At 42.7% G+C, this 12094-nt stretch overlaps 1 long non-coding RNA gene across 2 annotated transcripts; it reads right to left on the reverse strand.

Moving 5' to 3' along the window:
• Nucleotides 1-4795, reverse strand: LOC118242836. Of its 2 annotated transcripts, none has more exons than XR_004777082.1 (4): nt 4469-4795; nt 3731-3760; nt 2979-3014; nt 1-1870 (listed from the first exon to the last, which is right to left on the reverse strand). It is a non-coding gene; the product is annotated as an uncharacterized LOC118242836 (long non-coding RNA). The 2 variants fall into 2 exon arrangements; XR_004777083.1 differs by lacking the exon at nt 4469-4795 and adding an exon at nt 4165-4462.
• Nucleotides 4796-12094: the final 7299 nt, after the last annotated feature.

Here is a 12094-nt window from a genome sequence, read left to right on the forward strand (position 1 = left end):
AAATGGAATTTTTATTTTTTAATGTGACAGTACAGTATTTAAGTAATTCATCAGAGAGGTTTATGTTGCGCAGTGATAGTTAGATTTATCTATTTTGTGCAGAATAAGCACATCCACACCAAAAGGTGTATGATGGTGCTGATATTAAGTCTTTGACATAGTCTGGGTTCCCTAAAATGTACAAGGACTCTTAAATTAAGATTATTTTAAGATCAGGACTTTTTACATCCAGATGATATTCATTAATTAGTTATTTGTGTGTTTTATATTTACACACTTGGTTAACATTTGTATTGTTTTTTAATATATATGGACAACATGTTTATTAAAAGACCATTGGATTGCGGTCAAGAACTTCACACCTCCCGCTGAATCTGAAAAGGTAGGATGAAGCAGCCATGTTTACATAATACATTTATATTCTATGTATAATAACAAAATAATATGTAATTTTAGTTTATTGTACTCAAACAACTCTAGTGCATTACCAAGAGTAACATACAATACAATGTGTGGAAAACACAAAAAATGATTACATTTATGGATACATTATCATTTATACAGACTTTTATAGTTGTCATGCATATTAAAATAAAAGTAAAATTTGATTGCTGGCCCCCAAAAAATATAAATGAGTTATATTACATTACCAAACCTTTATGAGTGAATTCCACAATAAAAATGCATCTTATATACACATTTATATTTATTACTTTCATTATTATGAATTAGTTTTGGTAATGGAGAGACACATAAAGAGAATTACTGTTATTTATAAGAAAACGTAGATATAACAGAAACAATAGTGTCTAGTCAAAAAAAAAAGTTGCCAACCTGATTTTACCTCAACTGCAAGAACAATGATATGATTAAATATGATCATGACCTGTATTCTTCTTCCTGAACCACTAGGGGTGATGGATTACATTTTCACCATTGTTTCTTGATTCCTTCTAAGCTTTTAAAACTTAATTTGAAAAGCTGGCTCAAGGTTTGCACAACATTTTGTCATGAGAAGTTAATAATTTTTCTTTCTTCTTGGGTTTCTTTTTTAGGAGGAGCATATTTTACTCTCTGTCATAAATACACTTTGTTCCACCTGGAAGCAGAATGAAGAAAGACTTCAGGGTGGATGTAGGGACAATATAAATAAATGTACTGATTGCATTGGACAATTTCTATGGACATATGAAAAAATTCTGAAAGACTTTGCAAGGGTACTGCTAGTTATATTTGCATATTTGATGCTAGATTTGTGCTCAAGGACACCACACATAAAATTCTAGGACTGCAGGTGATATGGGCTTGTGTCGTAGACTGTGTGTTCACTGTAAAGTCTAACCATTGTGTCCTTTCTTCTGCTTTTTCTAGCTGAACCACACATACAAAACAGAAAATATTACCAAGTTTTGTGAGAATCATACCTGCAAAGGTTCCTATACAACATATTTTATCAGACCAATTGACTTTGTGGACATGTATTATAAAATATGCAACTGGAATAAAACATTGCCAGGTATGGATCTCAAATTGTCTAGAGGTGAATGAGCATTTTGTTTTTTTATATCTAAAGCTCTCTTTAAAATGACAATGTTCTAAAGCTCAGTTAAATGCTCGTTTTGACTACTTTGGATCCCAGAGTGCCCCAAAATACAAAGTAAGTAACAGTATATTTATTACTTTATTAATTTTATTTTTTCATACAAGTCATGTGCCACATTGTTTTGAAAATTCTACATAGGTGGTGTAACATGAAGTGATTATGAGGTGGATGCATACGCTGAGAAGACAAGGCTTTTTAAGGGCAAATCCATAATCAGAGTCATAGTCAAGGTCCAGGGTCATAGACTTGTAGAGTCCGGGAATACGTCTTAATCAAACAAACAATGAGAAAAAGGGAGCAGGTTATAACAATGAAACAAGTTAACGATAATAACTAACACTAAAGATCAGAAAACAGGCAGAGAAATCACGATGCTGAATTACAGAAGGAGGCTAGGCTTAACACAATGACCAGCAAACATACAGGCAACACGGCAGTGTTTACATACACATGCTACGGAGGACTAACAATGCACAGATTATGCAAATGATGTGAAAACCAAGACAAGTACTGGAGAATGGAGAAAATGAACCAATGACATGAGACAGGGAAACCATGGTGATGGGATGCTAGGGAGGGCCAATCTGGACAGGTGGTCTGTTAGTGTTCAGGTTTTTGTTGTCAGAATGTCTCAACAAGCTGCCAATTTAAAATGTTGTCTTCCTAGACAGCTGCCTATATAAGTAATGTGGAGTTAGACAGCCCATTAGATTTTGAGTCATTCCCATTGACTAGAGGAATTCAACCTCTTCAGTGGCATTCAGTTGCACTATATGTCTGGGGACCTGAGTCATCTAAGACCACTGAGAGCACAAGTAATCCATACCATAGCGTACCATTCCAGGATATTTTACAGGATGTATAGTGGACCTCTGTCCAAAGCATGAGTATCTTTTAACCCCCTTATGCACCAACGCTCCCTAGTGGGCCCATGGGTGGGCCCAAACTAGTATATTCAAATAAATTATTGATAACATCGAATATTCTTAAAAGATTATACCTAGAGCAATTTTTAAAAATTCTTTACAACCTGATAGCTCATAGCAAAATACAAAATGTTTGTGAGGACCATGGGCATTTTTGATTGGTTGGTTGTCAGGAGCAAATATTTCATTATGGCCCAGATAAATGACATGGAGAAAACTTTGTCATGCCCAAACAGATTTCCAAAGACTAGTGTGTTCACAGTATGACCACTTGTTCATTGTAACTGCTTTCTGATTTATTGCTTATAATTACTGGATAATGAATGACAATGCATGTATATCTGCTGTGTTATGAAATGCACTGCACCCTCTCTCCATAGTAAGAAAGGCTCTATAATAATATGAGGAATACAAGGAGTCCAAAACAGTGTGTTTCAGAAGGAACTTACCATTTGTAGCATGCAGACCAGGGGGAGCTATTGAATCTAAAATAACAAAAAACACCACACACACACACACACACACACACACACACACACACACACACACACACACACACACACACAGAGTTTCTAAGAAGTGAAGGAGTGTGGTGAGATTTACTAGAAGTATCTGCTGAAAATGGAGAGGGAATTGAAGAGTCTAACAAACCAATACACATAAGTTATGTTATTAAATGCAATACCAGACACCAATTGGTGAAGCTACAACTGTTTTTTTTTTCAGTCTCTCTTTACATCCTGATACACATCCTGCTCTTATTAAAAAATGAAACGTTTCTGTGACTGTCTTTTCTGATTGGTTGGTTGTCAGGAGCAAACATTTAATCATGGTTCAGCTATTAACTCATAAAGCAATAATTGAGAGGTGTGTTCAGGTCCATCACAAATTCTAGAAATATCCTGGACTAATGTGGAATGGTATGGGATGACATTTGACTTGTGCTCTCGGAGGTCTTGGATGACTTGGGTTAACAGACAGACTGAATGCCATTTAAGAGGATTAACCTCCCTCATGGAACCTGACCATTGTATCATCTCCTGTGAGGAAGAGACTGGAGCAGTCTTCAACAAACTATATACTACAACTTAGGGTTACATTAAATATCAAATGCACTGTACCCTCTCTGCAGAGTACGAAAGTCTCTCTAATAAGCTACAATACGAGGCATCCAAAACAGTGTGTTGCAGAAGGTACTTACCCTTGATAATGCATGAACAAGTTGTAGAACCTAAAATAAACAAACAAGCAAGCAAATAAAATTATATTGTGATGGTCAGACATTTTTAGGATATAAGAATATGACTCCTAAGAGGAAACATCAAGCAAAAAAGATTGTAATACATTATAAGTTAAGGCAAAGAGAAATCTTTAAAATGCCTTTTTTTCCTGCAACACTTGAGGGTCACACTGGAGTTTGGGCAGATATGACAAGCAGGAAGTCACTAAAATGTATCACTACATGGTATTCCTTAAGTGAACACCCGAACAACGTTCACTCTCTTTGTTCTCTCCACATTAATTAGTTGCATAGTTCGAAAGCCGGACTGAAACAACACATACGGACTTAATCACGTTTGAATACATTAACTATATTTTCGGATGCTAGTAGGACAAGTTTAAAAAAGACCTTACCTTCAGTCAGAATTACGATGCTGAACGTACAGATGAATTTCTGGCTTTTGTTTTTAAAAGCTTTTGGTCGGATACTAAAACTCTCAATGGACATTTCTGCCCTCACTCAAATCTCAGTTCCCTTTTCTATAGGCTTTGAAGTCTCCCCTGGACGTAGCGATTTACTTTCGATCTTGAAACCGCTCGACGTTTTATCAAGCTCGGCCTTGGGAAGCCCCCATGTGTTCAGAGATGTCACATTAAAATCCCCCAGAATGTGCCAGGCGGAAGCTTTCGAGGACAGGTCATAATTTTTCACACTTACCCAAACGAGAAGCGTAAGTTGTTGGACCACATTATAATGGCTCGCATGCCATTTGGCGTACACACAGTCTATGATCCGCGCACGTCCTGTCCTCTCTGTCGGGGTACAGATACCACCCAGCACCCAGTCGTCTGCCCAGTGCTGCGCTATTAATTAGTGCCGCCTCATGCTGCTGACTAGCCTGACATTCAGTGTCCGATTGTGGCTCAGTCAAACCTGTAGCTCCAGTGGACTCAAACACATTGACCCTCTCCAGCCACTCCAACATCAGCAGTCTTGTTCTGTCCCAAGGGTAACACAGAGCACAGTATGTTCAGTTAGCACTAATGATAGCAGCGGCAGACTACAGATCACTGATAGACAGTGGGCCGAGCATGCCAGTGACTCCCCTATTTCTGTTTGGACAAGTAATCTCTACCACTCCACTATTTCTTACAAGTACAAAAAATTGTTTATACATCAAAAATACTAAACTCCTCTATCATATGTGCAGTGTATATCACAGCTTTTGGAGCCAAGAATGCAGATTATTAAGTTAGCTCTTTTCAATCTCAGATCTCCTTCTAATAAGTTATTCTTAATTTATTACTTCATTACATGTCAGAGACTTCATTTTATGCTTTTAACAGAGATCTGTCTAAACGAATGTAACAGTTCAGCGGTGTTAATTTGTAACGTGGGGAGGCTTGGCAGGACACACAATGACGTTTATTAATTAACATGAAAGACAATGTAGCGCTTACGATATAGCAAGGTTAAACACCGACACATCCACAATTAAACGAGAGAATTATATACATGCACACTGACGCGGCAAAACGAGGAGCAGGTGTGAAACATGGGGAGGGCGTGGCCCTACGGACGAACGAATACACACACACACACACACACACAGGGAGACGTTTGGGCGGAAGGACCGTACCGTGACATAATTTAATTTTCTCCATCAAACTTCAATTTTGTAACTGCCCCACGAGCATAAAGAGAAGGTGCTGGATTAGCTATCATATTTAAATTATCGTGGAGCAGGACGCACAGAATCCCTCGATACGGTGAAACATTTATTAATGAAAGACACAAACAACAATGGCGGCACTCGAACAATAATAACAAAAGACATGTCCCCGGCCTCATCAGACACGCGGGGGTTCACTTCTGCCCCGGTTCCGGACATGCTCTTCCCCTGAACGATCCTCCTCATTCCTTCCGCTTGAGGAGCGTCCCAGAGGTGATTTGCCTCCGAGGCTTTGGGCAGACCCCTCCAGTCTCGCTGGCGAGTCCGCTGATGGGAAGGAACTCGGGCTACAGCTCTGCCCTCCGGGGATCCCACTAGCTCCACACCACCAACCTCGATACAGTGAAACATTTATTAATGAAAGTCACAAACAACACTGGTGGCACTCATAAACAATACTAAGAAAAGACATGACTTCCATAGTTAACACAACACATTACACAATAACACTTAACAATGACTACATACGTGTTTAACATGTAACAGCAGACTAACAATGACCAACACCATACACACACTAGCAGAGATTTAAATAGACACGATATTAAGCCCCGTGCAGGTGCACTTAATCACAAAAGGCATGGCCACAAACAAGGTGAAACCCCCTTGCACCCGTACCACGTGACTCGTGGGGGGGAGCGTCCAGTGACAGTTTGTTATTCAATATACACACCTGACATCCCCAAGGACTATAATGCCAAGGAACCCTAAAATGCCAAGAACCATTCTGCACGCTTTCCTTTCTATACGCTTTTCTTTTGTGCCACTCAATAACTAAGATCACTGTTCTTGAGCATAAATGGCATTTTCTGATTCTTCTCTGCCAATGCTACATTGGTGTCAGTAGTGGGTCGCCAGTGTCAAAATGGAAGAAATTGAGAGGCACATCAACAAACTGAAAAGCAGGCAGTAAAGAAGATGTAACCCGGCTGAAGGGGGTATTGAGCATGATGCCTGATCTCTGCCAGACAGTTACAGTTTTATTTACTGGAGCGTGATTATTAAAGGAAAGACAGGGTCATTATCTAGACAAACCTAACAAGCAAGCAGCTTGCTATTGAGCTGCAAGTACAACCTCCAATCCCATGACAGACCCCCTTTTGTTCTCACCTCTCTTTCCTGCCATAAAATTAAGCCGGTCAGATTCTAGCCAGGGTCTGACAACAGTACCAAACTAAATATACCCAAACTATACTCAGGCCCTCTCTACCAAGCTTTCCAGTGGTATGGAATTTGAGAAAGTAAAATGATATTGTAAGCAGAAAAGGTGTGGATGGTTTAAAATAAACTGGGTTCATATAGAAAAGGCCTCTGTAGGCTTCAGTGTAAGGCCTCCGACGGCCTCTGTGTCAGGCCTCCAAGGGCCTCAGTCAAAGGCCTCGGTATCTCAGCCTGGCACTGGAACAATCAATATTATCACGATGGGCACCAGGTGATTTGAATGAGATCACTTTTTAAAAAATAAAACAGTTTACGATTCAATATAATGGTACCAAACTCTAACCGGTGTTGAATATGTTAAATAATGCATGATTTGGATATAGTGGTGGAAACCCTGAAAAGTACTAAGTAAAAAAGAAAAAAAAGTGGTAATATAACTGTCCTTGAAGAAATTGTATAAAGATCTTGCGCTCCTGGGACTGTATAACAGTGAGCGGTAAGGAGGCGGATGCATGTGCGGAGAAGAGCGAGATTTATTAGGGGCAAATCCAGAATCATAGTCATTAGGGTAGTCCAGGGTCACAGAGCCAGTACGGAGAATTTCAGAATACATGATAACAAAAACAATGGCTAGGATAAATGAGGACTAGGTGTAACGGTGAGCGGTAGGGAGGCGGACGCATGTGCGGAGAGGAGCGAGATTTATTATAGGCAAATCCAAAATCAGAGTTGTTAAGGCAGTTCAGGGGCAAAGAGCTCACACGGAGAGTACGGGAATACATGAGTAACAAAATAAACACACACGAAGACAAACGGGGAAGCAGGCTATAACTAAGGCTAGGGAAAACGCAGGGCTAGGAAACACGGAGTACAAACCAACACAACCATGCGAAATAAACATACAACCATTCAATGAACTAAACACATTCAAAAATTCAAATGAACATCAACAACCAAGGCACACAACAGTGCTTAAATACGTGAACTTCGCAAAACTAGAAACGAGGGACAGGTGTAAGCAATCAAACAAGGTGAGAACAAAATGAAACTATGGAACGGAACTAAACACCACGGCACGTATCTCGTACAGCAGAGATGCCCTTATTTCTCTTAATCTACATAGCACTCACCTCAAGCCGTCTGTAACCCCGGACCCAAGATGGCCGACGGAGATCCTCAGGGAAAACAGAAGACGCGGCGCGAGGAAAAGGCCGCGAGGGAAGCGAGCCGGCGTCAGGAACAGGCTGAGGGCTCGGGCACACCGAGCTCCCTTACCTAGCATCCTGCTAGCTAACGTCCAGTCTCTGGATAACAAGCTAGATGACCTCCGGGCCAGGATAAAGTTCCAGAGGGACATTCGGGACTGCAATCTCCTCTGCTTCACCGAGTCGTGGCTGAACCCAGCGGTACCAAACCACGCTATCGAGCCGGCCGAGTTCTTCTCGGTTCAGCGCATGGACAGGACGGCAGATTCGGGGAAGTCGAGAGGCGGCGGAGTGTGTGTGATGGTAAACAACAGCTGGTGCAACAATGCCAACGTTGTTACTCTCGCCTGCTCCTGCTCACCCAACCTGGAGCTGCTCGCCCTCAAGCTTCGTCCTTTCTACCTTCCCCGGGAGTTCACTTCGGTCATCATCAACACCGTGTACATCCCACCTCAGGCTAACATGGACACTGCACTGTGTGAACTTCATGAGGCTCTCACACAGTTTCAGGTACAGCACCGGGACGCTGCACTTATTGTGGTTGGGGATTTCAACAGCGCTAACCTCAAGCGTGCAGTGCCCAACCTTTACCAGCACGTAACCTTCCCCACCAGGGGAAATAAGACACTAGACCACTGCTACACCCCATACAAGGACAGTTACAAGGCACTAGCTCATCCACCGTTTGGTAAGTCAAACCACGCCGCCATCTTCCTCATACCAAAATATAAACAAAGGCTGAAACGGGAAGCTCCGGTTCAGAGGGAGGTCGCGCGCTGGACAGACCAATCGGTGGCTGCTCTGCAGGACGCTCTGGATGACGCGGACTGGGACATGTTCCGGCGCAGCACTGATGATGTCAGCGAGTTTACGGAGGCAGTAGTAGGATTTATTGGGAAACTGGTGGACGACACGATCCCAAGAATTACCATCAAGAAATTTTCCAACCAGAAGCCCTGGGTGGACAGAACCATCCGCGAGGCTCTGAACTCTCGAACTGCTGCCTACAATGCGGGGATCATCAGCGGGAACATGGACGAGTACAAGTCCGCAGCATATGGAGTGCGCAGGGCGGTGAGGGAGGCGAAGCGGCGCTACGGGAAGAAACTAGAGACACAGTTCCAGCAGAGTGGCTCTAGATCCCTGTGGCAGGGACTACGGATGATCACAGACTACAGGAGCCCACCCTCCGGACTGATGAGTGCGGATGAGTCTCTGGCGAACGAGCTGAATACATTCTTTGCTCGCTTCGAGGCTACATCTAGCAGCGCTAATGCTAGCAGCACAAATGCTAACGGCGCTAGTGCTAACAGCGCCAATGCTAACGGCGCTAGTGCTAACGGCACTATCGGCGCAGCCAATGGCACATGCGCGGGGCCCACCATAGAACAGCGCCCTCTCATCATCACGGAGAGTGACGTGAGGAGAGTGTTTAAAAGGGTGAATACCAGGAAGGCGATGGGACCAGACGGTATCTGCGGGAGGGTCCTCAAAGCCTGCGCAGATCAGCTAGCCCCGGTATTCACCGACATCTTCAATCTCTCCCTGACGCTCGGTATTGTCCCGTCCAGCTTCAAGCGGTCCACCATCGTCCCCGTCCAGAAGAAACCTCGACCCTCCGACCTCATTGACTACCGCCCTGTCGCCCTCACATAAGTCGTGATGAAGTGCTTTGAAAAGCTAGTCAGAGACTTCATCACATCTTCACTGCCAGCCTCCATGGACCCACTGCAGTTTGCATACCGCCACAACCGCTCCACTGACGATGCGATTGCACATCTGCTCCACACTACACTGACTCACCTGGACGAAGGGAGGGGAAATTATGTTAAAATGCTATTTGTCGACTACAGTTCAGCATTTAACACCATCATTCCCTCCCTACTCACGACTAAGTTGGGAGATCTAGGACTGCATACATCCCTGTGCGACTGGATCTCCAACTTCCTAACAGACAGACCACAATCAGTACGGGTGGGCAACTGTGCCTCATCCACCCTCACCCTCAGCACTGGAGCTCCTCAGGGTTGTGTCCTAAGCCCCCTGCTCTACTCACTGTACACCTACGACTGCACAGCCACTTCCAGCTCTAACATCATTGTCAAGTTTGCTGACGACACCGTTGTCGTGGGTCTGATCTTGGACAACGACGAGAGGGCCTACCTGGAGGAGATTAAACACCTGGAAAACTGGTGCCAGGAAAATAATCTCCTCCTAAACGTCAGTAAGACAAAGGAGCTGATCGTGGATTGCAGCAAGAAGCAGGAGCGGCACTACCAACCTGTGAGGATCAGTGGAACCACGGTGGAGAGAGTAGATAGTTTCAGGTACCTTGGTGTTCACATCTCGCAGGACCTGTCCTGGTCCCGCCATACCAGCTCCCTGGCAAAGAAGGCTCGTCAGCGTCTTTACCACCTCAGATGCCTAAGGGACTTCAGACTGCCCTTCAAGGTACTGCGGAACTTCTACACCTGCACTATCGAGAGCATCCTCGCGGGGAACATCACAGTCTGGTTTGGGAATAGCACCAAGCAGGACAGACAAGCACTCCAAAGGGTAGTGCGTTCAGCAGAGCGCATCACTCACTCGGAACTTCCTGACCTGCAGACCACCTACTACAAGTGGTGCCAAACCAAGGCCAGGAAAATTGTGAAGGACCCCACCCATCCCAACAATAGACTCTTCTCTCCGTTGAGGTCAGGGAGACGCTTCCGCTCCCTGAAGGCCAAGACAGAGAGGCTGAAGAGGAGCTTCTTCCCACAGGCCATTCGGGCCTTGAATCAGGGAAACTGATAAAATGTGGGAACCACCACCACCACCACCACGTAACATGACTGTATATCTGTACATCTGTGTATATATAGATTTAGATTTATACTCAATTAACCTGTTACACAACAACTGTAGATATGGTATTATACAAAATGGATCTGTACATTCTGTAGATTGTGTACATATATACCCAACCATATACATTGTACATTGTGTATATAATCATAATATACATATATTGTACATGCATTGTTAATATATTTTTGTACATACATAGAAGATATATATTTATCTGTATATATATTTTTTTCTCTATGCACCCCTGGTTCTCTTCCTCAGTTTGGACAGAGCACTCTCCACCATTTCACTGCGTGTTATACTGTGTATGACTATGTATGTGACGAATAAACCGAACTTGAACTTGAACTGAACAGAAGACAAGGAAAACACGGAAGGTGGAAGGGACTGATCATGACACTAGGAAACACGAACCATAAGCATACTAAGGCAAACAGGGAAAGCAGGCTATAACAGAAACTAAGAAGTAACATACAGAGGTAAGGAAAAACAAAACAGCTAGAATCAAACAGGCGAACAGACACAAAGGCTTCGAAACAAAGATGGGCTTACATATATCCAGTATATTCAAACTTTCAATATATTCCACACAAACAGAACTTAACAAGACTAGAAACAAGGGACAGGTGTGGAAAATCAAATGAGGGGTGGAGAAATCGAAACTATGGCATCGAAGTAAAATACACAAGACAGGGAAAACATGAAACATGGAAGCCGGGAGGGACTAATCATGACAGACTGTTAGACATATTCCCAATTATGCGTCATTTGTATGTTATATTGAACAGCAAAATAAACACAGGACCTGCTATTCAATTAATTATTGAGTCTGCATCTTTTTTGATTTAAAATGTACTTAATAATACAATTGAAATTTAGGAAATAATAAGGAACCACATTAATTGGTGGTCCATACCACGGGTATGAATTGGATTTATTGAACACACCCATACCATCAGCAAGATGACTCGATAATCATCAAGGCAGAACAAAGTGAAAGTAAAGATGACGAAGACCAATCATACAGAGATAAAGAACAACAACTACCCAGAAGATCCAATCACTTACTAAACAAGCAACAAGTCAGAAAATGTCCACTGCTTCACATAGGGTTCATATGTGCTATGGTCATTCATGGATTTGAAAGGATTGATAGTACAACTGCCAAACATAAATAGTGGTGGTAAAAGATGGATAACAGCCTTTGAAGAATGCACAGCAGGACATCAGTTAGCCAAAGGAGACATCAAGGCTATTCTTTCACAGACTGTGGGAAGGCAAAAATGGAAAACATTCTCAATGGCTAAGACAGAAAGACATGCAAAGCCAAAATGGGATGCTATACCATCGGATCCTCAGAGAAACAATATATGGGATGCCATCAGGCAAGAATTT

The sequence above is a fragment of the Electrophorus electricus genome, chromosome 1, assembly GCF_013358815.1.
Source record: "Electrophorus electricus isolate fEleEle1 chromosome 1, fEleEle1.pri, whole genome shotgun sequence".
NCBI lineage: Eukaryota > Metazoa > Chordata > Actinopteri > Gymnotiformes > Gymnotidae > Electrophorus > Electrophorus electricus.